The sequence below is a fragment of the Haliotis rufescens genome, unplaced genomic scaffold, assembly GCF_023055435.1.
Source record: "Haliotis rufescens isolate VD_foot unplaced genomic scaffold, xgHalRufe1.0.p SCAF_1, whole genome shotgun sequence".
Lineage (NCBI taxonomy): Eukaryota > Metazoa > Mollusca > Gastropoda > Lepetellida > Haliotidae > Haliotis > Haliotis rufescens.
This window is the reverse complement of record NW_025963779.1, coordinates 85,491,812-85,513,552: the sequence shown is the minus strand read 5'-3', so window position 1 is coordinate 85,513,552 and position 21,741 is coordinate 85,491,812. Positions and strand designations below refer to the sequence as shown.

Genomic DNA, 21,741 nt, shown 5'->3' with positions numbered 1-21,741 from the left:
CTTCACTTCCGTGACACCAGTCACATCTCAAAGTCACTCCATACACCTCAGTTCAGTCTCTGTGGCGCAATTGGTTAGCGCGTTCGGCTGTTAACCGAAAGGTTGGTGGTTCGAGCCCACCCAGGGACGCACTTGTGTTTTGTCAACTTGAATGACTGATATTTCTCCCTTTCACGTTTTACAGATGAACACTGTGAGCGCAAATACCTGCTACAATTTCCTGATATCAACTTCAAGCTAGCTCATGATACAAAGAAGATATTTATTAATGTCAGCTCGTCATGTCTTAAACATCCTAATCTACAACACCAACTTTCACACGCACAATAGGAATAAAGTCTAGTGGTAACTCGTTTTACATTTCCCTCATCTGTCAGCTTCCAATGTGGTCTAGTGGTTAGGATTCCTGGCTTTCACCCAGGCGGCCCGGGTTCGATTCCCGGCATTGGAACAATTTCTTTTCCATCTGACAAGAAAATGAGCTCAACTTGAATAATTATACTTTTCTCATTTTCACAATCATAAGTAAAAAGAATGCATTTCTAGTCATCCATGTAAGTGCATCGATGACCTAACGTCCACATCTTTCAGTAAATGCATCAAGTCAGCCAGTGTGTTATTGTGCAACACAATCCACCGCCTGGAAATTCAGAGATGGAACGCACCATGAGACTTTCCCTTCTTCAACAGTACTTCACTTCCGTGACACCAGTCACATCTCAAAGTCACTCCATACACATCAGTTCGGTCTCTGTGGCGCAATTGGTTAGCGCGTTCGGCTGTTAACCGAAAGGTTGGTGGTTCGAGCCCACCCAGGGACGCACTTGTGTTTTGTCAACTTGAATGACTGATATTTCTCCCTTTCACGTTTTACAGATGAACACTGTGAGCGCAAATACCTGCTACAATATGCTGATATCAACTTCAAGCTAGCTCATGATACAAAGAAGATATTTATTAATGTCAGCTCGTCATGTCTTAAACATCCTAATCTACAACACCAACTTTCACACGCACAATAGGAATAAAGTCTAGTGGTAACTCGTTTTACATTTCCCTCATCTGTCAGCTTCCAATGTGGTCTAGTGGTTAGGATTCCTGGCTTTCACCCAGGCGGCCCGGGTTCGATTCCCGGCATTGGAACAATTTCTTTTCCATCTGACAAGAAAATGAGCTCAACTTGAATAATTATACTTTTCTCATTTTCACAATCATAAGTAAAAAGCATGCATTTCTAGTCATCCATGTGAGTGCATCGATGACCTAACGTCCACATCTTCCAGTAAATGCATCAAGTCAGCCAGTGTGTTATTGTGCAACACAATCCACCGCCTGGAAATTCAGAGATGGAACGCACCATGAGACTTTCCCTTCTTCAACAGTACTTCACTTCCGTGACACCAGTCACATCTCAAAGTCACTCCATACACATCAGTTCGGTCTCTGTGGCGCAATTGGTTAGCGCGTTCGGCTGTTAACCGAAAGGTTGGTGGTTCGAGCCCACCCAGGGACGCACTTGTGTTTTGTCAACTTGAATGACTGATATTTCTCCCTTTCACGTTTTACAGATGAACACTGTGAGCGCAAATACCTGCTACAATTTCCTGATATCATCTTCAAGCTAGCTCATGATACAAAGAAGATATTTATTAATGTCAGCTCGTCATGTCTTAAACATCCTAATCTACAACACCAACTTTCACACGCACAATAGGAATAAAGTCTAGTGGTAACTCGTTTTACATTTCCCTCATCTGTCAGCTTCCAATGTGGTCTAGTGGTTAGGATTCCTGGCTTTCACCCAGGCGGCCCGGGTTCGATTCCCGGCATTGGAACAATTTCTTTTCCATCTGACAAGAAAATGAGCTCAACTTGAATAATTATACTTTTCTCATTTTCACAATCATAAGTAAAAAGCATGCATTTCTAGTCATCCATGTGAGTGCATCGATGACCTAACGTCCACATCTTCCAGTAAATGCATCAAGTCAGCCAGTGTGTTATTGTGCAACACAATCCACCGCCTGGAAATTCAGAGATGGAACGCACCATGAGACTTTCCCTTCTTCAACAGTACTTCACTTCCGTGACACCAGTCACATCTCAAAGTCACTCCATACACATCAGTTCAGTCTCTGTGGCGCAATTGGTTAGCGCGTTCGGCTGTTAACCGAAAGGTTGGTGGTTCGAGCCCACCCAGGGACGCACTTGTGTTTTGTCAACTTGAATGACTGATATTTCTCCCTTTCACGTTTTACAGATGAACACTGTGAGCGCAAATACCTGCTACAATATGCTGATATCAACTTCAAGCTAGCTCATGATACAAAGTAGATATTTATTAATGTCAGCTCGTCATGTCTTAAACATCCTAATCTACAACACCAACTTTCACACGCACAATAGGAATAAAGTCTAGTGGTAACTCGTTTTACATTTCCCTCATCTGTCAGCTTCCAATGTGGTCTAGTGGTTAGGATTCCTGGCTTTCACCCAGGCGGCCCGGGTTCGATTCCCGGCATTGGAACAATTTCTTTTCCATCTGACAAGAAAATGAGCTCAACTTGAATAATTATACTTTTCTCATTTTCACAATCATAAGTAAAAAGCATGCATTTCTAGTCATCCATGTGAGTGCATCGATGACCTAACGTCCACATCTTCCAGTAAATGCATCAAGTCAGCCAGTGTGTTATTGTGCAACACAATCCACCGCCTGGAAATTCAGAGATGGAACGCACCATGAGACTTTCCCTTCTTCAACAGTACTTCACTTCCGTGACACCAGTCACATCTCAAAGTCACTCCATACACCTCAGTTCGGTCTCTGTGGCGCAATTGGTTAGCGCGTTCGGCTGTTAACCGAAAGGTTGGTGGTTCGAGCCCACCCAGGGACGCACTTGTGTTTTGTCAACTTGAATGACTGATATTTCTCCCTTTCACGTTTTACAGATGAACACTGTGAGCGCAAATACCTGCTACAATATGCTGATATCAACTTCAAGCTAGCTCATGATACAAAGTAGATATTTATTAATGTCAGCTCGTCATGTCTTAAACATCCTAATCTACAACACCAACTTTCACACGCACAATAGGAATAAAGTCTAGTGGTAACTCGTTTTACATTTCCCTCATCTGTCAGCTTCCAATGTGGTCTAGTGGTTAGGATTCCTGGCTTTCACCCAGGCGGCCCGGGTTCGATTCCCGGCATTGGAACAATTTCTTTTCCATCTGACAAGAAAATGAGCTCAACTTGAATAATTATACTTTTCTCATTTTCACAATCATAAGTAAAAAGCATGCATTTCTAGTCATCCATGTGAGTGCATCGATGACCTAACGTCCACATCTTTCAGTAAATGCATCAAGTCAGCCAGTGTGTTATTGTGCAACACAATCCACCGCCTGGAAATTCAGAGATGGAACGCACCATGAGACTTTCCCTTCTTCAACAGTACTTCACTTCCGTGACACCAGTCACATCTCAAAGTCACTCCATACACATCAGTTCGGTCTCTGTGGCGCAATTGGTTAGCGCGTTCGGCTGTTAACCGAAAGGTTGGTGGTTCGAGCCCACCCAGGGACGCACTTGTGTTTTGTCAACTTGAATGACTGATATTTCTCCCTTTCACGTTTTACAGATGAACACTGTGAGCGCAAATACCTGCTACAATTTCCTGATATCATCTTCAAGCTAGCTCATGATACAAAGAAGATATTTATTAATGTCAGCTCGTCATGTCTTAAACATCCTAATCTACAACACCAACTTTCACACGCACAATAGGAATAAAGTCTAGTGGTAACTCGTTTTACATTTCCCTCATCTGTCAGCTTCCAATGTGGTCTAGTGGTTAGGATTCCTGGCTTTCACCCAGGCGGCCCGGGTTCGATTCCCGGCATTGGAACAATTTCTTTTCCATCTGACAAGAAAATGAGCTCAACTTGAATAATTATACTTTTCTCATTTTCACAATCATAAGTAAAAAGCATGCATTTCTAGTCATCCATGTGAGTGCATCGATGACCTAACGTCCACATCTTCCAGTAAATGCATCAAGTCAGCCAGTGTGTTATTGTGCAACACAATCCACCGCCTGGAAATTCAGAGATGGAACGCACCATGAGACTTTCCCTTCTTCAACAGTACTTCACTTCCGTGACACCAGTCACATCTCAAAGTCACTCCATACACATCAGTTCAGTCTCTGTGGCGCAATTGGTTAGCGCGTTCGGCTGTTAACCGAAAGGTTGGTGGTTCGAGCCCACCCAGGGACGCACTTGTGTTTTGTCAACTTGAATGACTGATATTTCTCCCTTTCACGTTTTACAGATGAACACTGTGAGCGCAAATACCTGCTACAATATGCTGATATCAACTTCAAGCTAGCTCATGATACAAAGTAGATATTTATTAATGTCAGCTCGTCATGTCTTAAACATCCTAATCTACAACACCAACTTTCACACGCACAATAGGAATAAAGTCTAGTGGTAACTCGTTTTACATTTCCCTCATCTGTCAGCTTCCAATGTGGTCTAGTGGTTAGGATTCCTGGCTTTCACCCAGGCGGCCCGGGTTCGATTCCCGGCATTGGAACAATTTCTTTTCCATCTGACAAGAAAATGAGCTCAACTTGAATAATTATACTTTTCTCATTTTCACAATCATAAGTAAAAAGCATGCATTTCTAGTCATCCATGTGAGTGCATCGATGACCTAACGTCCACATCTTCCAGTAAATGCATCAAGTCAGCCAGTGTGTTATTGTGCAACACAATCCACCGCCTGGAAATTCAGAGATGGAACGCACCATGAGACTTTCCCTTCTTCAACAGTACTTCACTTCCGTGACACCAGTCACATCTCAAAGTCACTCCATACACCTCAGTTCGGTCTCTGTGGCGCAATTGGTTAGCGCGTTCGGCTGTTAACCGAAAGGTTGGTGGTTCGAGCCCACCCAGGGACGCACTTGTGTTTTGTCAACTTGAATGACTGATATTTCTCCCTTTCACGTTTTACAGATGAACACTGTGAGCGCAAATACCTGCTACAATATGCTGATATCAACTTCAAGCTAGCTCATGATACAAAGTAGATATTTATTAATGTCAGCTCGTCATGTCTTAAACATCCTAATCTACAACACCAACTTTCACACGCACAATAGGAATAAAGTCTAGTGGTAACTCGTTTTACATTTCCCTCATCTGTCAGCTTCCAATGTGGTCTAGTGGTTAGGATTCCTGGCTTTCACCCAGGCGGCCCGGGTTCGATTCCCGGCATTGGAACAATTTCTTTTCCATCTGACAAGAAAATGAGCTCAACTTGAATAATTATACTTTTCTCATTTTCACAATCATAAGTAAAAAGCATGCATTTCTAGTCATCCATGTGAGTGCATCGATGACCTAACGTCCACATCTTCCAGTAAATGCATCAAGTCAGCCAGTGTGTTATTGTGCAACACAATCCACCGCCTGGAAATTCAGAGATGGAACGCACCATGAGACTTTCCCTTCTTCAACAGTACTTCACTTCCGTGACACCAGTCACATCTCAAAGTCACTCCATACACATCAGACCGGTCTCTGTGGCGCAATTGGTTAGCGCGTTCGGCTGTTAACCGAAAGGTTGGTGGTTCGAGCCCACCCAGGGACGCACTTGTGTTTTGTCAACTTGAATGACTGATATTTCTCCCTTTCACGTTTTACAGATGAACACTGTGAGCGCAAATACCTGCTACAATATGCTGATATCAACTTCAAGCTAGCTCATGATACAAAGAAGATATTTATTAATGTCAGCTCGTCATGTCTTAAACATCCTAATCTACAACACCAACTTTCACACGCACAATAGGAATAAAGTCTAGTGGTAACTCGTTTTACATTTCCCTCATCTGTCAGCTTCCAATGTGGTCTAGTGGTTAGGATTCCTGGCTTTCACCCAGGCGGCCCGGGTTCGATTCCCGGCATTGGAACAATTTCTTTTCCATCTGACAAGAAAATGAGCTCAACTTGAATAATTATACTTTTCTCATTTTCACAATCATAAGTAAAAAGCATGCATTTCTAGTCATCCATGTGAGTGCATCGATGACCTAACGTCCACATCTTCCAGTAAATGCATCAAGTCAGCCAGTGTGTTATTGTGCAACACAATCCACCGCCTGGAAATTCAGAGATGGAACGCACCATGAGACTTTCCCTTCTTCAACAGTACTTCACTTCCGTGACACCAGTCACATCTCAAAGTCACTCCATACACCTCAGTTCGGTCTCTGTGGCGCAATTGGTTAGCGCGTTCGGCTGTTAACCGAAAGGTTGGTGGTTCGAGCCCACCCAGGGACGCACTTGTGTTTTGTCAACTTGAATGACTGATATTTCTCCCTTTCACGTTTTACAGATGAACACTGTGAGCGCAAATACCTGCTACAATATGCTGATATCAACTTCAAGCTAGCTCATGATACAAAGTAGATATTTATTAATGTCAGCTCGTCATGTCTTAAACATCCTAATCTACAACACCAACTTTCACATGCACAATAGGAATAAAGTCTAGTGGTAACTCGTTTTACATTTCCCTCATCTGTCAGCTTCCAATGTGGTCTAGTGGTTAGGATTCCTGGCTTTCACCCAGGCGGCCCGGGTTCGATTCCCGGCATTGGAACAATTTCTTTTCCATCTGACAAGAAAATGAGCTCAACTTGAATAATTATACTTTTCTCATTTTCACAATCATAAGTAAAAAGCATGCATTTCTAGTCATCCATGTGAGTGCATCGATGACCTAACGTCCACATCTTCCAGTAAATGCATCAAGTCAGCCAGTGTGTTATTGTGCAACACAATCCACCGCCTGGAAATTCAGAGATGGAACGCACCATGAGACTTTCCCTTCTTCAACAGTACTTCACTTCCGTGACACCAGTCACATCTCAAAGTCACTCCATACACATCAGACCGGTCTCTGTGGCGCAATTGGTTAGCGCGTTCGGCTGTTAACCGAAAGGTTGGTGGTTCGAGCCCACCCAGGGACGCACTTGTGTTTTGTCAACTTGAATGACTGATATTTCTCCCTTTCACGTTTTACAGATGAACACTGTGAGCGCAAATACCTGCTACAATATGCTGATATCAACTTCAAGCTAGCTCATGATACAAAGAAGATATTTATTAATGTCAGCTCGTCATGTCTTAAACATCCTAATCTACAACACCAACTTTCACACGCACAATAGGAATAAAGTCTAGTGGTAACTCGTTTTACATTTCCCTCATCTGTCAGCTTCCAATGTGGTCTAGTGGTTAGGATTCCTGGCTTTCACCCAGGCGGCCCGGGTTCGATTCCCGGCATTGGAACAATTTCTTTTCCATCTGACAAGAAAATGAGCTCAACTTGAATAATTATACTTTTCTCATTTTCACAATCATAAGTAAAAAGCATGCATTTCTAGTCATCCATGTGAGTGCATCGATGACCTAACGTCCACATCTTCCAGTAAATGCATCAAGTCAGCCAGTGTGTTATTGTGCAACACAATCCACCGCCTGGAAATTCAGAGATGGAACGCACCATGAGACTTTCCCTTCTTCAACAGTACTTCACTTCCGTGACACCAGTCACATCTCAAAGTCACTCCATACACATCAGTTCAGTCTCTGTGGCGCAATTGGTTAGCGCGTTCGGCTGTTAACCGAAAGGTTGGTGGTTCGAGCCCACCCAGGGACGCACTTGTGTTTTGTCAACTTGAATGACTGATATTTCTCCCTTTCACGTTTTACAGATGAACACTGTGAGCGCAAATACCTGCTACAATTTCCTGATATCATCTTCAAGCTAGCTCATGATACAAAGAAGATATTTATTAATGTCAGCTCGTCATGTCTTAAACATCCTAATCTACAACACCAACTTTCACACGCACAATAGGAATAAAGTCTAGTGGTAACTCGTTTTACATTTCCCTCATCTGTCAGCTTCCAATGTGGTCTAGTGGTTAGGATTCCTGGCTTTCACCCAGGCGGCCCGGGTTCGATTCCCGGCATTGGAACAATTTCTTTTCCATCTGACAAGAAAATGAGCTCAACTTGAATAATTATACTTTTCTCATTTTCACAATCATAAGTAAAAAGCATGCATTTCTAGTCATCCATGTGAGTGCATCGATGACCTAACGTCCACATCTTCCAGTAAATGCATCAAGTCAGCCAGTGTGTTATTGTGCAACACAATCCACCGCCTGGAAATTCAGAGATGGAACGCACCATGAGACTTTCCCTTCTTCAACAGTACTTCACTTCCGTGACACCAGTCACATCTCAAAGTCACTCCATACACATCAGTTCGGTCTCTGTGGCGCAATTGGTTAGCGCGTTCGGCTGTTAACCGAAAGGTTGGTGGTTCGAGCCCACCCAGGGACGCACTTGTGTTTTGTCAACTTGAATGACTGATATTTCTCCCTTTCACGTTTTACAGATGAACACTGTGAGCGCAAATACCTGCTACAATATGCTGATATCAACTTCAAGCTAGCTCATGATACAAAGAAGATATTTATTAATGTCAGCTCGTCATGTCTTAAACATCCTAATCTACAACACCAACTTTCACACGCACAATAGGAATAAAGTCTAGTGGTAACTCGTTTTACATTTCCCTCATCTGTCAGCTTCCAATGTGGTCTAGTGGTTAGGATTCCTGGCTTTCACCCAGGCGGCCCGGGTTCGATTCCCGGCATTGGAACAATTTCTTTTCCATCTGACAAGAAAATGAGCTCAACTTGAATAATTATACTTTTCTCATTTTCACAATCATAAGTAAAAAGCATGCATTTCTAGTCATCCATGTGAGTGCATCGATGACCTAACGTCCACATCTTCCAGTAAATGCATCAAGTCAGCCAGTGTGTTATTGTGCAACACAATCCACCGCCTGGAAATTCAGAGATGGAACGCACCATGAGACTTTCCCTTCTTCAACAGTACTTCACTTCCGTGACACCAGTCACATCTCAAAGTCACTCCATACACAACAGTTCAGTCTCTGTGGCGCAATTGGTTAGCGCGTTCGGCTGTTAACCGAAAGGTTGGTGGTTCGAGCCCACCCAGGGACGCACTTGTGTTTTGTCAACTTGAATGACTGATATTTCTCCCTTTCACGTTTTACAGATGAACACTGTGAGCGCAAATACCTGCTACAATTTCCTGATATCATCTTCAAGCTAGCTCATGATACAAAGAAGATATTTATTAATGTCAGCTCGTCATGTCTTAAACATCCTAATCTACAACACCAACTTTCACACGCACAATAGGAATAAAGTCTAGTGGTAACTCGTTTTACATTTCCCTCATCTGTCAGCTTCCAATGTGGTCTAGTGGTTAGGATTCCTGGCTTTCACCCAGGCGGCCCGGGTTCGATTCCCGGCATTGGAACAATTTCTTTTCCATCTGACAAGAAAATGAGCTCAACTTGAATAATTATACTTTTCTCATTTTCACAATCATAAGTAAAAAGCATGCATTTCTAGTCATCCATGTGAGTGCATCGATGACCTAACGTCCACATCTTCCAGTAAATGCATCAAGTCAGCCAGTGTGTTATTGTGCAACACAATCCACCGCCTGGAAATTCAGAGATGGAACGCACCATGAGACTTTCCCTTCTTCAACAGTACTTCACTTCCGTGACACCAGTCACATCTCAAAGTCACTCCATACACAACAGTTCAGTCTCTGTGGCGCAATTGGTTAGCGCGTTCGGCTGTTAACCGAAAGGTTGGTGGTTCGAGCCCACCCAGGGACGCACTTGTGTTTTGTCAACTTGAATGACTGATATTTCTCCCTTTCACGTTTTACAGATGAACACTGTGAGCGCAAATACCTGCTACAATATGCTGATATCAACTTCAAGCTAGCTCATGATACAAAGAAGATATTTATTAATGTCAGCTCGTCATGTCTTAAACATCCTAATCTACAACACCAACTTTCACACGCACAATAGGAATAAAGTCTAGTGGTAACTCGTTTTACATTTCCCTCATCTGTCAGCTTCCAATGTGGTCTAGTGGTTAGGATTCCTGGCTTTCACCCAGGCGGCCCGGGTTCGATTCCCGGCATTGGAACAATTTCTTTTCCATCTGACAAGAAAATGAGCTCAACTTGAATAATTATACTTTTCTCATTTTCACAATCATAAGTAAAAAGCATGCATTTCTAGTCATCCATGTGAGTGCATCGATGACCTAACGTCCACATCTTCCAGTAAATGCATCAAGTCAGCCAGTGTGTTATTGTGCAACACAATCCACCGCCTGGAAATTCAGAGATGGAACGCACCATGAGACTTTCCCTTCTTCAACAGTACTTCACTTCCGTGACACCAGTCACATCTCAAAGTCACTCCATACACATCAGTTCGGTCTCTGTGGCGCAATTGGTTAGCGCGTTCGGCTGTTAACCGAAAGGTTGGTGGTTCGAGCCCACCCAGGGACGCACTTGTGTTTTGTCAACTTGAATGACTGATATTTCTCCCTTTCACGTTTTACAGATGAACACTGTGAGCGCAAATACCTGCTACAATATGCTGATATCAACTTCAAGCTAGCTCATGATACAAAGAAGATATTTATTAATGTCAGCTCGTCATGTCTTAAACATCCTAATCTACAACACCAACTTTCACACGCACAATAGGAATAAAGTCTAGTGGTAACTCGTTTTACATTTCCCTCATCTGTCAGCTTCCAATGTGGTCTAGTGGTTAGGATTCCTGGCTTTCACCCAGGCGGCCCGGGTTCGATTCCCGGCATTGGAACAATTTCTTTTCCATCTGACAAGAAAATGAGCTCAACTTGAATAATTATACTTTTCTCATTTTCACAATCATAAGTAAAAAGCATGCATTTCTAGTCATCCATGTGAGTGCATCGATGACCTAACGTCCACATCTTCCAGTAAATGCATCAAGTCAGCCAGTGTGTTATTGTGCAACACAATCCACCGCCTGGAAATTCAGAGATGGAACGCACCATGAGACTTTCCCTTCTTCAACAGTACTTCACTTCCGTGACACCAGTCACATCTCAAAGTCACTCCATACACATCAGTTCGGTCTCTGTGGCGCAATTGGTTAGCGCGTTCGGCTGTTAACCGAAAGGTTGGTGGTTCGAGCCCACCCAGGGACGCACTTGTGTTTTGTCAACTTGAATGACTGATATTTCTCCCTTTCACGTTTTACAGATGAACACTGTGAGCGCAAATACCTGCTACAATATGCTGATATCAACTTCAAGCTAGCTCATGATACAAAGAAGATATTTATTAATGTCAGCTCGTCATGTCTTAAACATCCTAATCTACAACACCAACTTTCACACGCACAATAGGAATAAAGTCTAGTGGTAACTCGTTTTACATTTCCCTCATCTGTCAGCTTCCAATGTGGTCTAGTGGTTAGGATTCCTGGCTTTCACCCAGGCGGCCCGGGTTCGATTCCCGGCATTGGAACAATTTCTTTTCCATCTGACAAGAAAATGAGCTCAACTTGAATAATTATACTTTTCTCATTTTCACAATCATAAGTAAAAAGCATGCATTTCTAGTCATCCATGTAAGTGCATCGATGACCTAACGTCCACATCTTTCAGTAAATGCATCAAGTCAGCCAGTGTGTTATTGTGCAACACAATCCACCGCCTGGAAATTCAGAGATGGAACGCACCATGAGACTTTCCCTTCTTCAACAGTACTTCACTTCCGTGACACCAGTCACATCTCAAAGTCACTCCATACACATCAGTTCGGTCTCTGTGGCGCAATTGGTTAGCGCGTTCGGCTGTTAACCGAAAGGTTGGTTGTTCGAGCCCACCCAGGGACGCACTTGTGTTTTGTCAACTTGAATGACTGATATTTCTCCCTTTCACGTTTAACAGATGAACACTGTGAGCGCAAATACCTGCTACAATATGCTGATATCAACTTCAAGCTAGCTCATGATACAAAGAAGATATTTATTAATGTCAGCTCGTCATGTCTTAAACATCCTAATCTACAACACCAACTTTCACACGCACAATAGGAATAAAGTCTAGTGGTAACTCGTTTTACATTTCCCTCATCTGTCAGCTTCCAATGTGGTCTAGTGGTTAGGATTCCTGGCTTTCACCCAGGCGGCCCGGGTTCGATTCCCGGCATTGGAACAATTTCTTTTCCATCTGACAAGAAAATGAGCTCAACTTGAATAATTATACTTTTCTCATTTTCACAATCATAAGTAAAAAGCATGCATTTCTAGTCATCCATGTGAGTGCATCGATGACCTAACGTCCACATCTTCCAGTAAATGCATCAAGTCAGCCAGTGTGTTATTGTGCAACACAATCCACCGCCTGGAAATTCAGAGATGGAACGCACCATGAGACTTTCCCTTCTTCAACAGTACTTCACTTCCGTGACACCAGTCACATCTCAAAGTCACTCCATACACATCAGTTCGGTCTCTGTGGCGCAATTGGTTAGCGCGTTCGGCTGTTAACCGAAAGGTTGGTTGTTCGAGCCCACCCAGGGACGCACTTGTGTTTTGTCAACTTGAATGACTGATATTTCTCCCTTTCACGTTTTACAGATGAACACTGTGAGCGCAAATACCTGCTACAATATGCTGATATCAACTTCAAGCTAGCTCATGATACAAAGAAGATATTTATTAATGTCAGCTCGTCATGTCTTAAACATCCTAATCTACAACACCAACTTTCACACGCACAATAGGAATAAAGTCTAGTGGTAACTCGTTTTACATTTCCCTCATCTGTCAGCTTCCAATGTGGTCTAGTGGTTAGGATTCCTGGCTTTCACCCAGGCGGCCCGGGTTCGATTCCCGGCATTGGAACAATTTCTTTTCCATCTGACAAGAAAATGAGCTCAACTTGAATAATTATACTTTTCTCATTTTCACAATCATAAGTAAAAAGCATGCATTTCTAGTCATCCATGTGAGTGCATCGATGACCTAACGTCCACATCTTCCAGTAAATGCATCAAGTCAGCCAGTGTGTTATTGTGCAACACAATCCACCGCCTGGAAATTCAGAGATGGAACGCACCATGAGACTTTCCCTTCTTCAACAGTACTTCACTTCCGTGACACCAGTCACATCTCAAAGTCACTCCATACACAACAGTTCAGTCTCTGTGGCGCAATTGGTTAGCGCGTTCGGCTGTTAACCGAAAGGTTGGTGGTTCGAGCCCACCCAGGGACGCACTTGTGTTTTGTCAACTTGAATGACTGATATTTCTCCCTTTCACGTTTTACAGATGAACACTGTGAGCGCAAATACCTGCTACAATTTCCTGATATCATCTTCAAGCTAGCTCATGATACAAAGAAGATATTTATTAATGTCAGCTCGTCATGTCTTAAACATCCTAATCTACAACACCAACTTTCACACGCACAATAGGAATAAAGTCTAGTGGTAACTCGTTTTACATTTCCCTCATCTGTCAGCTTCCAATGTGGTCTAGTGGTTAGGATTCCTGGCTTTCACCCAGGCGGCCCGGGTTCGATTCCCGGCATTGGAACAATTTCTTTTCCATCTGACAAGAAAATGAGCTCAACTTGAATAATTATACTTTTCTCATTTTCACAATCATAAGTAAAAAGCATGCATTTCTAGTCATCCATGTGAGTGCATCGATGACCTAACGTCCACATCTTCCAGTAAATGCATCAAGTCAGCCAGTGTGTTATTGTGCAACACAATCCACCGCCTGGAAATTCAGAGATGGAACGCACCATGAGACTTTCCCTTCTTCAACAGTACTTCACTTCCGTGACACCAGTCACATCTCAAAGTCACTCCATACACATCAGTTCGGTCTCTGTGGCGCAATTGGTTAGCGCGTTCGGCTGTTAACCGAAAGGTTGGTGGTTCGAGCCCACCCAGGGACGCACTTGTGTTTTGTCAACTTGAATGACTGATATTTCTCCCTTTCACGTTTTACAGATGAACACTGTGAGCGCAAATACCTGCTACAATATGCTGATATCAACTTCAAGCTAGCTCATGATACAAAGAAGATATTTATTAATGTCAGCTCGTCATGTCTTAAACATCCTAATCTACAACACCAACTTTCACACGCACAATAGGAATAAAGTCTAGTGGTAACTCGTTTTACATTTCCCTCATCTGTCAGCTTCCAATGTGGTCTAGTGGTTAGGATTCCTGGCTTTCAACCAGGCGGCCCGGGTTCGATTCCCGGCATTGGAACAATTTCTTTTCCATCTGACAAGAAAATGAGCTCAACTTGAATAATTATACTTTTCTCATTTTCACAATCATAAGTAAAAAGCATGCATTTCTAGTCATCCATGTAAGTGCATCGATGACCTAACGTCCACATCTTTCAGTAAATGCATCAAGTCAGCCAGTGTGTTATTGTGCAACACAATCCACCGCCTGGAAATTCAGAGATGGAACGCACCATGAGACTTTCCCTTCTTCAACAGTACTTCACTTCCGTGACACCAGTCACATCTCAAAGTCACTCCATACACATCAGTTCGGTCTCTGTGGCGCAATTGGTTAGCGCGTTCGGCTGTTAACCGAAAGGTTGGTTGTTCGAGCCCACCCAGGGACGCACTTGTGTTTTGTCAACTTGAATGACTGATATTTCTCCCTTTCACGTTTTACAGATGAACACTGTGAGCGCAAATACCTGCTACAATATGCTGATATCAACTTCAAGCTAGCTCATGATACAAAGAAGATATTTATTAATGTCAGCTCGTCATGTCTTAAACATCCTAATCTACAACACCAACTTTCACACGCACAATAGGAATAAAGTCTAGTGGTAACTCGTTTTACATTTCCCTCATCTGTCAGCTTCCAATGTGGTCTAGTGGTTAGGATTCCTGGCTTTCACCCAGGCGGCCCGGGTTCGATTCCCGGCATTGGAACAATTTCTTTTCCATCTGACAAGAAAATGAGCTCAACTTGAATAATTATACTTTTCTCATTTTCACAATCATAAGTAAAAAGCATGCATTTCTAGTCATCCATGTGAGTGCATCGATGACCTAACGTCCACATCTTCCAGTAAATGCATCAAGTCAGCCAGTGTGTTATTGTGCAACACAATCCACCGCCTGGAAATTCAGAGATGGAACGCACCATGAGACTTTCCCTTCTTCAACAGTACTTCACTTCCGTGACACCAGTCACATCTCAAAGTCACTCCATACACATCAGTTCGGTCTCTGTGGCGCAATTGGTTAGCGCGTTCGGCTGTTAACCGAAAGGTTGGTGGTTCGAGCCCACCCAGGGACGCACTTGTGTTTTGTCAACTTGAATGACTGATATTTCTCCCTTTCACGTTTTACAGATGAACACTGTGAGCGCAAATACCTGCTACAATATGCTGATATCAACTTCAAGCTAGCTCATGATACAAAGAAGATATTTATTAATGTCAGCTCGTCATGTCTTAAACATCCTAATCTACAACACCAACTTTCACACGCACAATAGGAATAAAGTCTAGTGGTAACTCGTTTTACATTTCCCTCATCTGTCAGCTTCCAATGTGGTCTAGTGGTTAGGATTCCTGGCTTTCACCCAGGCGGCCCGGGTTCGATTCCCGGCATTGGAACAATTTCTTTTCCATCTGACAAGAAAATGAGCTCAACTTGAATAATTATACTTTTCTCATTTTCACAATCATAAGTAAAAAGCATGCATTTCTAGTCATCCATGTGAGTGCATCGATGACCTAACGTCCACATCTTCCAGTAAATGCATCAAGTCAGCCAGTGTGTTATTGTGCAACACAATCCACCGCCTGGAAATTCAGAGATGGAACGCACCATGAGACTTTCCCTTCTTCAACAGTACTTCACTTCCGTGACACCAGTCACATCTCAAAGTCACTCCATACACATCAGTTCGGTCTCTGTGGCGCAATTGGTTAGCGCGTTCGGCTGTTAACCGAAAGGTTGGTGGTTCGAGCCCACCCAGGGACGCACTTGTGTTTTGTCAACTTGAATGACTGATATTTCTCCCTTTCACGTTTTACAGATGAACACTGTGAGCGCAAATACCTGCTACAATATGCTGATATCAACTTCAAGCTAGCTCATGATACAAAGAAGATATTTATTAATGTCAGCTCGTCATGTCTTAAACATCCTAATCTACAACACCAACTTTCACACGCACAATAGGAATAAAGTCTAGTGGTAACTCGTTTTACATTTCCCTCATCTGTCAGCTTCCAATGTGGTCTAGTGGTTAGGATTCCTGGCTTTCACCCAGGCGGCCCGGGTTCGATTCCCGGCATTGGAACAATTTCTTTTCCATCTGACAAGAAAATGAGCTCAACATGAATAATTATACTTTTCTCATTTTCACAATCATAAGTAAAAAGCATGCATTTCTAGTCATCCATGTGAGTGCATCGATGACCTAACGTCCACATCTTCCAGTAAATGCATCAAGTCAGCCAGTGTGTTATTGTGCAACACAATCCACCGCCTGGAAATTCAGAGATGGAACGCACCATGAGACTTTCCCTTCTTCAACAGTACTTCACTTCCGTGACACCAGTCACATCTCAAAGTCACTCCATACACATCAGTTCGGTCTCTGTGGCGCAATTGGTTAGCGCGTTCGGCTGTTAACCGAAAGGTTGGTGGTTCGAGCCCACCCAGGGACGCACTTGTGTTTTGTCAACTTGAATGACTGATATTTCTCCCTTTCACGTTTTACAGATGAACACTGTGAGCGCAAATACCTGCTACAATATGCTGATATCAACTTCAAGCTAGCTCATGATACAAAGAAGATATTTATTAATGTCAGCTCGTCATGTCTTAAACATCCTAATCTACAACACCAACTTTCACACGCACAATAGGAATAAAGTCTAGTGGTAACTCGTTTTACATTTCCCTCATCTGTCAGCTTCCAATGTGGTCTAGTGGTTAGGATTCCTGGCTTTCACCCAGGCGGCCCGGGTTCGATTCCCGGCATTGGAACAATTTCTTTTCCATCTGACAAGAAAATGAGCTCAACTTGAATAATTATACTTTTCTCATTTTCACAATCATAAGTAAAAAGCATGCATTTCTAGTCATCCATGTGAGTGCATCGATGACCTAACGTCCACATCTTCCAGTAAATGCATCAAGTCAGCCAGTGTGTTATTGTGCAACACAATCCACCGCCTGGAAATTCAGAGATGGAACGCACCATGAGACTTTCCCTTCTTCAACAGTACTTCACTTCCGTGACACCAGTCACATCTCAAAGTCACTCCATACACATCAGTTCGGTCTCTGTGGCGCAATTGGTTAGCGCGTTCGGCTGTTAACCGAAAGGTTGGTGGTTCGAGCCCACCCAGGGACGCACTTGTGTTTTGTCAACTTGAATGACTGATATTTCTCCCTTTCACGTTTAACAGATGAACACTGTGAGCGCAAATACCTGCTACAATATGCTGATATCAACTTCAAGCTAGCTCATGATACAAAGAAGATATTTATTAATGTCAGCTCGTCATGTCTTAAACATCCTAATCTACAACACCAACTTTCACACGCACAATAGGAATAAAGTCTAGTGGTAACTCGTTTTACATTTCCCTCATCTGTCAGCTTCCAATGTGGTCTAGTGGTTAGGATTCCTGGCTTTCACCCAGGCGGCCCGGGTTCGATTCCCGGCATTGGAACAATTTCTTTTCCATCTGACAAGAAAATGAGCTCAACTTGAATAATTATACTTTTCTCATTTTCACAATCATAAGTAAAAAGCATGCATTTCTAGTCATCCATGTGAGTGCATCGATGACCTAACGTCCACATCTTCCAGTAAATGCATCAAGTCAGCCAGTGTGTTATTGTGCAACACAATCCACCGCCTGGAAATTCAGAGATGGAACGCACCATGAGACTTTCCCTTCTTCAACAGTACTTCACTTCCGTGACACCAGTCACATCTCAAAGTCACTCCATACACATCAGTTCGGTCTCTGTGGCGCAATTGGTTAGCGCGTTCGGCTGTTAACCGAAAGGTTGGTGGTTCGAGCCCACCCAGGGACGCACTTGTGTTTTGTCAACTTGAATGACTGATATTTCTCCCTTTCACGTTTTACAGATGAACACTGTGAGCGCAAATACCTGCTACAATATGCTGATATCAACTTCAAGCTAGCTTATGATACAAAGAAGATATTTATTAATGTCAGCTCGTCATGTCTTAAACATCCTAATCTACAACACCAACTTTCACACGCACAATAGGAATAAAGTCTAGTGGTAACTCGTTTTACATTTCCCTCTCAGCTTCCAATGTGGTCTAGTGGTTAGGAATCCTGGCTTTCACCCAGGCGGCCCGGGTTCGATTCCCGGCATTGGAACAATTTCTTTTCCATCTGACAAGAAAATGAGCTCAACTTGAATAATTATACTTTTCTCATTTTCACAATCATAAGTAAAAAGCATGCATTTCTAGTCATCCATGTGAGTGCATCGATGACCTAACGTCCACATCTTCCAGTAAATGCATCAAGTCAGCCAGTGTGTTATTGTGCAACACAATCCACCGCCTGGAAATTCAGAGATGGAACGCACCATGAGACTTTCCCTTCTTCAACAGTACTTCACTTCCGTGACACCAGTCACATCTCAAAGTCACTCCATACACATCAGACCGGTCTCTGTGGCGCAATTGGTTAGCGCGTTCGGCTGTTAACCGAAAGGTTGGTGGTTCGAGCCCACCCAGGGACGCACTTGTGTTTTGTCAACTTGAATGACTGATATTTCTCCCTTTCACGTTTTACAGATGAACACTGTGAGCGCAAATACCTGCTACAATATGCTGATATCAACTTCAAGCTAGCTCATGATACAAAGAAGATATTTATTAATGTCAGCTCGTCATGTCTTAAACATCCTAATCTACAACACCAACTTTCACACGCACAATAGGAATAAAGTCTAGTGGTAACTCGTTTTACATTTCCCTCATCTGTCAGCTTCCAATGTGGTCTAGTGGTTAGGATTCCTGGCTTTCACCCAGGCGGCCCGGGTTCGATTCCCGGCATTGGAACAATTTCTTTTCCATCTGACAAGAAAATGAGCTCAACTTGAATAATTATACTTTTCTCATTTTCACAATCATAAGTAAAAAGCATGCATTTCTAGTCATCCATGTGAGTGCATCGATGACCTAACGTCCACATCTTCCAGTAAATGCATCAAGTCAGCCAGTGTGTTATTGTGCAACACAATCCACCGCCTGGAAATTCAGAGATGGAACGCACCATGAGACTTTCCCTTCTTCAACAGTACTTCACTTCCGTGACACCAGTCACATCTCAAAGTCACTCCATACACATCAGTTCGGTCTCTGTGGCGCAATTGGTTAGCGCGTTCGGCTGTTAACCGAAAGGTTGGTGGTTCGAGCCCACCCAGGGACGCACTTGTGTTTTGTCAACTTGAATGACTGATATTTCTCCCTTTCACGTTTTACAGATGAACACTGTGAGCGCAAATACCTGCTACAATATGCTGATATCAACTTCAAGCTAGCTCATGATACAAAGAAGATATTTATTAATGTCAGCTCGTCATGTCTTAAACATCCTAATCTACAACACCAACTTTCACACGCACAATAGGAATAAAGTCTAGTGGTAACTCGTTTTACATTTCCCTCATCTGTCAGCTTCCAATGTGGTCTAGTGGTTAGGATTCCTGGCTTTCACCCAGGCGGCCCGGGTTCGATTCCCGGCATTGGAACAATTTCTTTTCCATCTGACAAGAAAATGAGCTCAACTTGAATAATTATACTTTTCTCATTTTCACAATCATAAGTAAAAAGCATGCATTTCTAGTCATCCATGTGAGTGCATCGATGACCTAACGTCCACATCTTCCAGTAAATGCATCAAGTCAGCCAGTGTGTTATTGTGCAACACAATCCACCGCCTGGAAATTCAGAGATGGAACGCACCATGAGACTTTCCCTTCTTCAACAGTACTTCACTTCCGTGACACCAGTCACATCTCAAAGTCACTCCATACACATCAGTTCGGTCTCTGTGGCGCAATTGGTTAGCGCGTTCGGCTGTTAACCGAAAGGTTGGTGGTTCGAGCCCACCCAGGGACGCACTTGTGTTTTGTCAACTTGAATGACTGATATTTCTCCCTTTCACGTTTTACAGATGAACACTGTGAGCGCAAATACCTGCTACAATATGCTGATATCAACTTCAAGCTAGCTCATGATACAAAGAAGATATTTATTAATGTCAGCTCGTCATGTCTTAAACATCCTAATCTACAACACCAACTTTCACACGCACAATAGGAATAAAGTCTAGTGGTAACTCGTTTTACATTTCCCTCATCTGTCAGCTTCCAATGTGGTCTAGTGGTTAGGATTCCTGGCTTTCACCCAGGCGGCCCGGGTTCGATTCCCGGCATTGGAACAATTTCTTTTCCATCTGACAAGAAAATGAGCTCAACTTGAATAATTATACTTTTCTCATTTTCACAATCATAAGTAAAAAGCATGCATTTCTAGTCATCCATGTGAGTGCATCGATGACCTAACGTCCACATCTTCCAGTAAATGCATCAAGTCAGCCAGTGTGTTATTGTGCAACACAATCCACCGCCTGGAAATTCAGAGATGGAACGCACCATGAGACTTTCCCTTCTTCAACAGTACTTCACTTCCGTGACACCAGTCACATCTCAAAGTCACTCCATACACATCAGTTCGGTCTCTGTGGCGCAATTGGTTAGCGCGTTCGGCTGTTAACCGAAAGGTTGGTGGTTCGAGCCCACCCAGGGACGCACTTGTGTTTCGTCAACTTGAATGACTGATATTTCTCCCTTTCACGTTTTACAGATGAACACTGTGAGCGCAAATACCTGCTACAATATGCTGATATCAACTTCAAGCTAGCTCATGATACAAAGAAGATATTTATTAATGTCAGCTCGTCATGTCTTAAACATCCTAATCTACAACACCAACTTTCACACGCACAATAGGAATAAAGTCTAGTGGTAACTCGTTTTACATTTCCCTCATCTGTCAGCTTCCAATGTGGTCTAGTGGTTAGGATTCCTGGCTTTCACCCAGGCGGCCCGGGTTCGATTCCCGGCATTGGAACAATTTCTTTTCCATCTGACAAGAAAATGAGCTCAACTTGAATAATTATACTTTTCTCATTTTCACAATCATAAGTAAAAAGCATGCATTTCTAGTCATCCATGTGAGTGCATCGATGACCTAACGTCCACATCTTCCAGTAAATGCATCAAGTCAGCCAGTGTGTTATTGTGCAACACAATCCACCGCCTGGAAATTCAGAGATGGAACGCACCATGAGACTTTCCCTTCTTCAACAGTACTTCACTTCCGTGACACCAGTCACATCTCAAAGTCACTCCATACACATCAGACCGGTCTCTGTGGCGCAATTGGTTAGCGCGTTCGGCTGTTAACCGAAAGGTTGGTGGTTCGAGCCCACCCAGGGACGCACTTGTGTTTTGTCAACTTGAATGACTGATATTTCTCCCTTTCACGTTTTACAGATGAACACTGTGAGCGCAAATACCTGCTACAATATGCTGATATCAACTTCAAGCTAGCTCATGATACAAAGAAGATATTTATTAATGTCAGCTCGTCATGTCTTAAACAT

At 43.0% G+C, this 21,741-nt stretch overlaps 63 non-coding genes across 63 annotated transcripts; all 63 read left to right on the top strand.

Annotated features, from left to right (window-relative positions):
* Positions 1-55: 55 nt before the first annotated feature.
* Positions 56-129, top strand: Trnan-guu. Its single transcript has one exon. It is a non-coding gene; the product is annotated as a tRNA-Asn (tRNA).
* Positions 130-379: 250 nt separating this feature from the next.
* Trnae-uuc lies at positions 380-451 on the top strand. Its single transcript has one exon. It is a non-coding gene; the product is annotated as a tRNA-Glu (tRNA).
* Positions 452-747: 296 nt separating this feature from the next.
* Positions 748-821, top strand: Trnan-guu. Its single transcript has one exon. It is a non-coding gene; the product is annotated as a tRNA-Asn (tRNA).
* Positions 822-1,071: 250 nt separating this feature from the next.
* On the top strand, positions 1,072-1,143 carry Trnae-uuc. The gene has a single exon. It is a non-coding gene; the product is annotated as a tRNA-Glu (tRNA).
* A 296-nt stretch (positions 1,144-1,439) lies between these two features.
* Trnan-guu lies at positions 1,440-1,513 on the top strand. Its single transcript has one exon. It is a non-coding gene; the product is annotated as a tRNA-Asn (tRNA).
* A 250-nt stretch (positions 1,514-1,763) lies between these two features.
* Trnae-uuc lies at positions 1,764-1,835 on the top strand. The gene has a single exon. It is a non-coding gene; the product is annotated as a tRNA-Glu (tRNA).
* A 296-nt stretch (positions 1,836-2,131) lies between these two features.
* Positions 2,132-2,205, top strand: Trnan-guu. Its single transcript has one exon. It is a non-coding gene; the product is annotated as a tRNA-Asn (tRNA).
* Positions 2,206-2,455: 250 nt separating this feature from the next.
* Trnae-uuc lies at positions 2,456-2,527 on the top strand. The gene has a single exon. It is a non-coding gene; the product is annotated as a tRNA-Glu (tRNA).
* A 296-nt stretch (positions 2,528-2,823) lies between these two features.
* Positions 2,824-2,897, top strand: Trnan-guu. The gene has a single exon. It is a non-coding gene; the product is annotated as a tRNA-Asn (tRNA).
* Positions 2,898-3,147: 250 nt separating this feature from the next.
* Trnae-uuc lies at positions 3,148-3,219 on the top strand. The gene has a single exon. It is a non-coding gene; the product is annotated as a tRNA-Glu (tRNA).
* A 296-nt stretch (positions 3,220-3,515) lies between these two features.
* Positions 3,516-3,589, top strand: Trnan-guu. The gene has a single exon. It is a non-coding gene; the product is annotated as a tRNA-Asn (tRNA).
* A 250-nt stretch (positions 3,590-3,839) lies between these two features.
* Positions 3,840-3,911, top strand: Trnae-uuc. Its single transcript has one exon. It is a non-coding gene; the product is annotated as a tRNA-Glu (tRNA).
* Positions 3,912-4,207: 296 nt separating this feature from the next.
* Positions 4,208-4,281, top strand: Trnan-guu. The gene has a single exon. It is a non-coding gene; the product is annotated as a tRNA-Asn (tRNA).
* A 250-nt stretch (positions 4,282-4,531) lies between these two features.
* Trnae-uuc lies at positions 4,532-4,603 on the top strand. The gene has a single exon. It is a non-coding gene; the product is annotated as a tRNA-Glu (tRNA).
* Positions 4,604-4,899: 296 nt separating this feature from the next.
* On the top strand, positions 4,900-4,973 carry Trnan-guu. Its single transcript has one exon. It is a non-coding gene; the product is annotated as a tRNA-Asn (tRNA).
* Positions 4,974-5,223: 250 nt separating this feature from the next.
* On the top strand, positions 5,224-5,295 carry Trnae-uuc. Its single transcript has one exon. It is a non-coding gene; the product is annotated as a tRNA-Glu (tRNA).
* A 296-nt stretch (positions 5,296-5,591) lies between these two features.
* Trnan-guu lies at positions 5,592-5,665 on the top strand. Its single transcript has one exon. It is a non-coding gene; the product is annotated as a tRNA-Asn (tRNA).
* Positions 5,666-5,915: 250 nt separating this feature from the next.
* Positions 5,916-5,987, top strand: Trnae-uuc. The gene has a single exon. It is a non-coding gene; the product is annotated as a tRNA-Glu (tRNA).
* Positions 5,988-6,283: 296 nt separating this feature from the next.
* On the top strand, positions 6,284-6,357 carry Trnan-guu. The gene has a single exon. It is a non-coding gene; the product is annotated as a tRNA-Asn (tRNA).
* Positions 6,358-6,607: 250 nt separating this feature from the next.
* Trnae-uuc lies at positions 6,608-6,679 on the top strand. The gene has a single exon. It is a non-coding gene; the product is annotated as a tRNA-Glu (tRNA).
* Positions 6,680-6,975: 296 nt separating this feature from the next.
* Positions 6,976-7,049, top strand: Trnan-guu. The gene has a single exon. It is a non-coding gene; the product is annotated as a tRNA-Asn (tRNA).
* A 250-nt stretch (positions 7,050-7,299) lies between these two features.
* Positions 7,300-7,371, top strand: Trnae-uuc. Its single transcript has one exon. It is a non-coding gene; the product is annotated as a tRNA-Glu (tRNA).
* Positions 7,372-7,667: 296 nt separating this feature from the next.
* On the top strand, positions 7,668-7,741 carry Trnan-guu. Its single transcript has one exon. It is a non-coding gene; the product is annotated as a tRNA-Asn (tRNA).
* A 250-nt stretch (positions 7,742-7,991) lies between these two features.
* On the top strand, positions 7,992-8,063 carry Trnae-uuc. Its single transcript has one exon. It is a non-coding gene; the product is annotated as a tRNA-Glu (tRNA).
* A 296-nt stretch (positions 8,064-8,359) lies between these two features.
* On the top strand, positions 8,360-8,433 carry Trnan-guu. The gene has a single exon. It is a non-coding gene; the product is annotated as a tRNA-Asn (tRNA).
* Positions 8,434-8,683: 250 nt separating this feature from the next.
* Trnae-uuc lies at positions 8,684-8,755 on the top strand. Its single transcript has one exon. It is a non-coding gene; the product is annotated as a tRNA-Glu (tRNA).
* A 296-nt stretch (positions 8,756-9,051) lies between these two features.
* Positions 9,052-9,125, top strand: Trnan-guu. Its single transcript has one exon. It is a non-coding gene; the product is annotated as a tRNA-Asn (tRNA).
* Positions 9,126-9,375: 250 nt separating this feature from the next.
* Trnae-uuc lies at positions 9,376-9,447 on the top strand. Its single transcript has one exon. It is a non-coding gene; the product is annotated as a tRNA-Glu (tRNA).
* A 296-nt stretch (positions 9,448-9,743) lies between these two features.
* Positions 9,744-9,817, top strand: Trnan-guu. The gene has a single exon. It is a non-coding gene; the product is annotated as a tRNA-Asn (tRNA).
* Positions 9,818-10,067: 250 nt separating this feature from the next.
* Positions 10,068-10,139, top strand: Trnae-uuc. The gene has a single exon. It is a non-coding gene; the product is annotated as a tRNA-Glu (tRNA).
* A 296-nt stretch (positions 10,140-10,435) lies between these two features.
* Positions 10,436-10,509, top strand: Trnan-guu. Its single transcript has one exon. It is a non-coding gene; the product is annotated as a tRNA-Asn (tRNA).
* Positions 10,510-10,759: 250 nt separating this feature from the next.
* On the top strand, positions 10,760-10,831 carry Trnae-uuc. The gene has a single exon. It is a non-coding gene; the product is annotated as a tRNA-Glu (tRNA).
* A 296-nt stretch (positions 10,832-11,127) lies between these two features.
* On the top strand, positions 11,128-11,201 carry Trnan-guu. The gene has a single exon. It is a non-coding gene; the product is annotated as a tRNA-Asn (tRNA).
* Positions 11,202-11,451: 250 nt separating this feature from the next.
* Positions 11,452-11,523, top strand: Trnae-uuc. The gene has a single exon. It is a non-coding gene; the product is annotated as a tRNA-Glu (tRNA).
* Positions 11,524-11,819: 296 nt separating this feature from the next.
* Positions 11,820-11,893, top strand: Trnan-guu. The gene has a single exon. It is a non-coding gene; the product is annotated as a tRNA-Asn (tRNA).
* A 250-nt stretch (positions 11,894-12,143) lies between these two features.
* Trnae-uuc lies at positions 12,144-12,215 on the top strand. Its single transcript has one exon. It is a non-coding gene; the product is annotated as a tRNA-Glu (tRNA).
* A 296-nt stretch (positions 12,216-12,511) lies between these two features.
* On the top strand, positions 12,512-12,585 carry Trnan-guu. Its single transcript has one exon. It is a non-coding gene; the product is annotated as a tRNA-Asn (tRNA).
* Positions 12,586-12,835: 250 nt separating this feature from the next.
* Positions 12,836-12,907, top strand: Trnae-uuc. The gene has a single exon. It is a non-coding gene; the product is annotated as a tRNA-Glu (tRNA).
* Positions 12,908-13,203: 296 nt separating this feature from the next.
* Trnan-guu lies at positions 13,204-13,277 on the top strand. Its single transcript has one exon. It is a non-coding gene; the product is annotated as a tRNA-Asn (tRNA).
* Positions 13,278-13,527: 250 nt separating this feature from the next.
* On the top strand, positions 13,528-13,599 carry Trnae-uuc. The gene has a single exon. It is a non-coding gene; the product is annotated as a tRNA-Glu (tRNA).
* Positions 13,600-13,895: 296 nt separating this feature from the next.
* Positions 13,896-13,969, top strand: Trnan-guu. The gene has a single exon. It is a non-coding gene; the product is annotated as a tRNA-Asn (tRNA).
* Positions 13,970-14,219: 250 nt separating this feature from the next.
* Trnae-uuc lies at positions 14,220-14,291 on the top strand. Its single transcript has one exon. It is a non-coding gene; the product is annotated as a tRNA-Glu (tRNA).
* Positions 14,292-14,587: 296 nt separating this feature from the next.
* On the top strand, positions 14,588-14,661 carry Trnan-guu. Its single transcript has one exon. It is a non-coding gene; the product is annotated as a tRNA-Asn (tRNA).
* Positions 14,662-14,911: 250 nt separating this feature from the next.
* Positions 14,912-14,983, top strand: Trnae-uuc. The gene has a single exon. It is a non-coding gene; the product is annotated as a tRNA-Glu (tRNA).
* Positions 14,984-15,279: 296 nt separating this feature from the next.
* On the top strand, positions 15,280-15,353 carry Trnan-guu. Its single transcript has one exon. It is a non-coding gene; the product is annotated as a tRNA-Asn (tRNA).
* A 250-nt stretch (positions 15,354-15,603) lies between these two features.
* Positions 15,604-15,675, top strand: Trnae-uuc. Its single transcript has one exon. It is a non-coding gene; the product is annotated as a tRNA-Glu (tRNA).
* Positions 15,676-15,971: 296 nt separating this feature from the next.
* On the top strand, positions 15,972-16,045 carry Trnan-guu. Its single transcript has one exon. It is a non-coding gene; the product is annotated as a tRNA-Asn (tRNA).
* Positions 16,046-16,295: 250 nt separating this feature from the next.
* Trnae-uuc lies at positions 16,296-16,367 on the top strand. Its single transcript has one exon. It is a non-coding gene; the product is annotated as a tRNA-Glu (tRNA).
* A 296-nt stretch (positions 16,368-16,663) lies between these two features.
* Trnan-guu lies at positions 16,664-16,737 on the top strand. Its single transcript has one exon. It is a non-coding gene; the product is annotated as a tRNA-Asn (tRNA).
* Positions 16,738-16,987: 250 nt separating this feature from the next.
* On the top strand, positions 16,988-17,059 carry Trnae-uuc. The gene has a single exon. It is a non-coding gene; the product is annotated as a tRNA-Glu (tRNA).
* Positions 17,060-17,355: 296 nt separating this feature from the next.
* Trnan-guu lies at positions 17,356-17,429 on the top strand. The gene has a single exon. It is a non-coding gene; the product is annotated as a tRNA-Asn (tRNA).
* Positions 17,430-17,679: 250 nt separating this feature from the next.
* On the top strand, positions 17,680-17,751 carry Trnae-uuc. Its single transcript has one exon. It is a non-coding gene; the product is annotated as a tRNA-Glu (tRNA).
* Positions 17,752-18,047: 296 nt separating this feature from the next.
* Trnan-guu lies at positions 18,048-18,121 on the top strand. The gene has a single exon. It is a non-coding gene; the product is annotated as a tRNA-Asn (tRNA).
* Positions 18,122-18,366: 245 nt separating this feature from the next.
* On the top strand, positions 18,367-18,438 carry Trnae-uuc. The gene has a single exon. It is a non-coding gene; the product is annotated as a tRNA-Glu (tRNA).
* Positions 18,439-18,734: 296 nt separating this feature from the next.
* On the top strand, positions 18,735-18,808 carry Trnan-guu. The gene has a single exon. It is a non-coding gene; the product is annotated as a tRNA-Asn (tRNA).
* Positions 18,809-19,058: 250 nt separating this feature from the next.
* Positions 19,059-19,130, top strand: Trnae-uuc. The gene has a single exon. It is a non-coding gene; the product is annotated as a tRNA-Glu (tRNA).
* A 296-nt stretch (positions 19,131-19,426) lies between these two features.
* On the top strand, positions 19,427-19,500 carry Trnan-guu. Its single transcript has one exon. It is a non-coding gene; the product is annotated as a tRNA-Asn (tRNA).
* A 250-nt stretch (positions 19,501-19,750) lies between these two features.
* On the top strand, positions 19,751-19,822 carry Trnae-uuc. Its single transcript has one exon. It is a non-coding gene; the product is annotated as a tRNA-Glu (tRNA).
* A 296-nt stretch (positions 19,823-20,118) lies between these two features.
* Trnan-guu lies at positions 20,119-20,192 on the top strand. Its single transcript has one exon. It is a non-coding gene; the product is annotated as a tRNA-Asn (tRNA).
* Positions 20,193-20,442: 250 nt separating this feature from the next.
* On the top strand, positions 20,443-20,514 carry Trnae-uuc. The gene has a single exon. It is a non-coding gene; the product is annotated as a tRNA-Glu (tRNA).
* Positions 20,515-20,810: 296 nt separating this feature from the next.
* Trnan-guu lies at positions 20,811-20,884 on the top strand. The gene has a single exon. It is a non-coding gene; the product is annotated as a tRNA-Asn (tRNA).
* Positions 20,885-21,134: 250 nt separating this feature from the next.
* Positions 21,135-21,206, top strand: Trnae-uuc. The gene has a single exon. It is a non-coding gene; the product is annotated as a tRNA-Glu (tRNA).
* Positions 21,207-21,502: 296 nt separating this feature from the next.
* On the top strand, positions 21,503-21,576 carry Trnan-guu. Its single transcript has one exon. It is a non-coding gene; the product is annotated as a tRNA-Asn (tRNA).
* Positions 21,577-21,741: the final 165 nt, after the last annotated feature.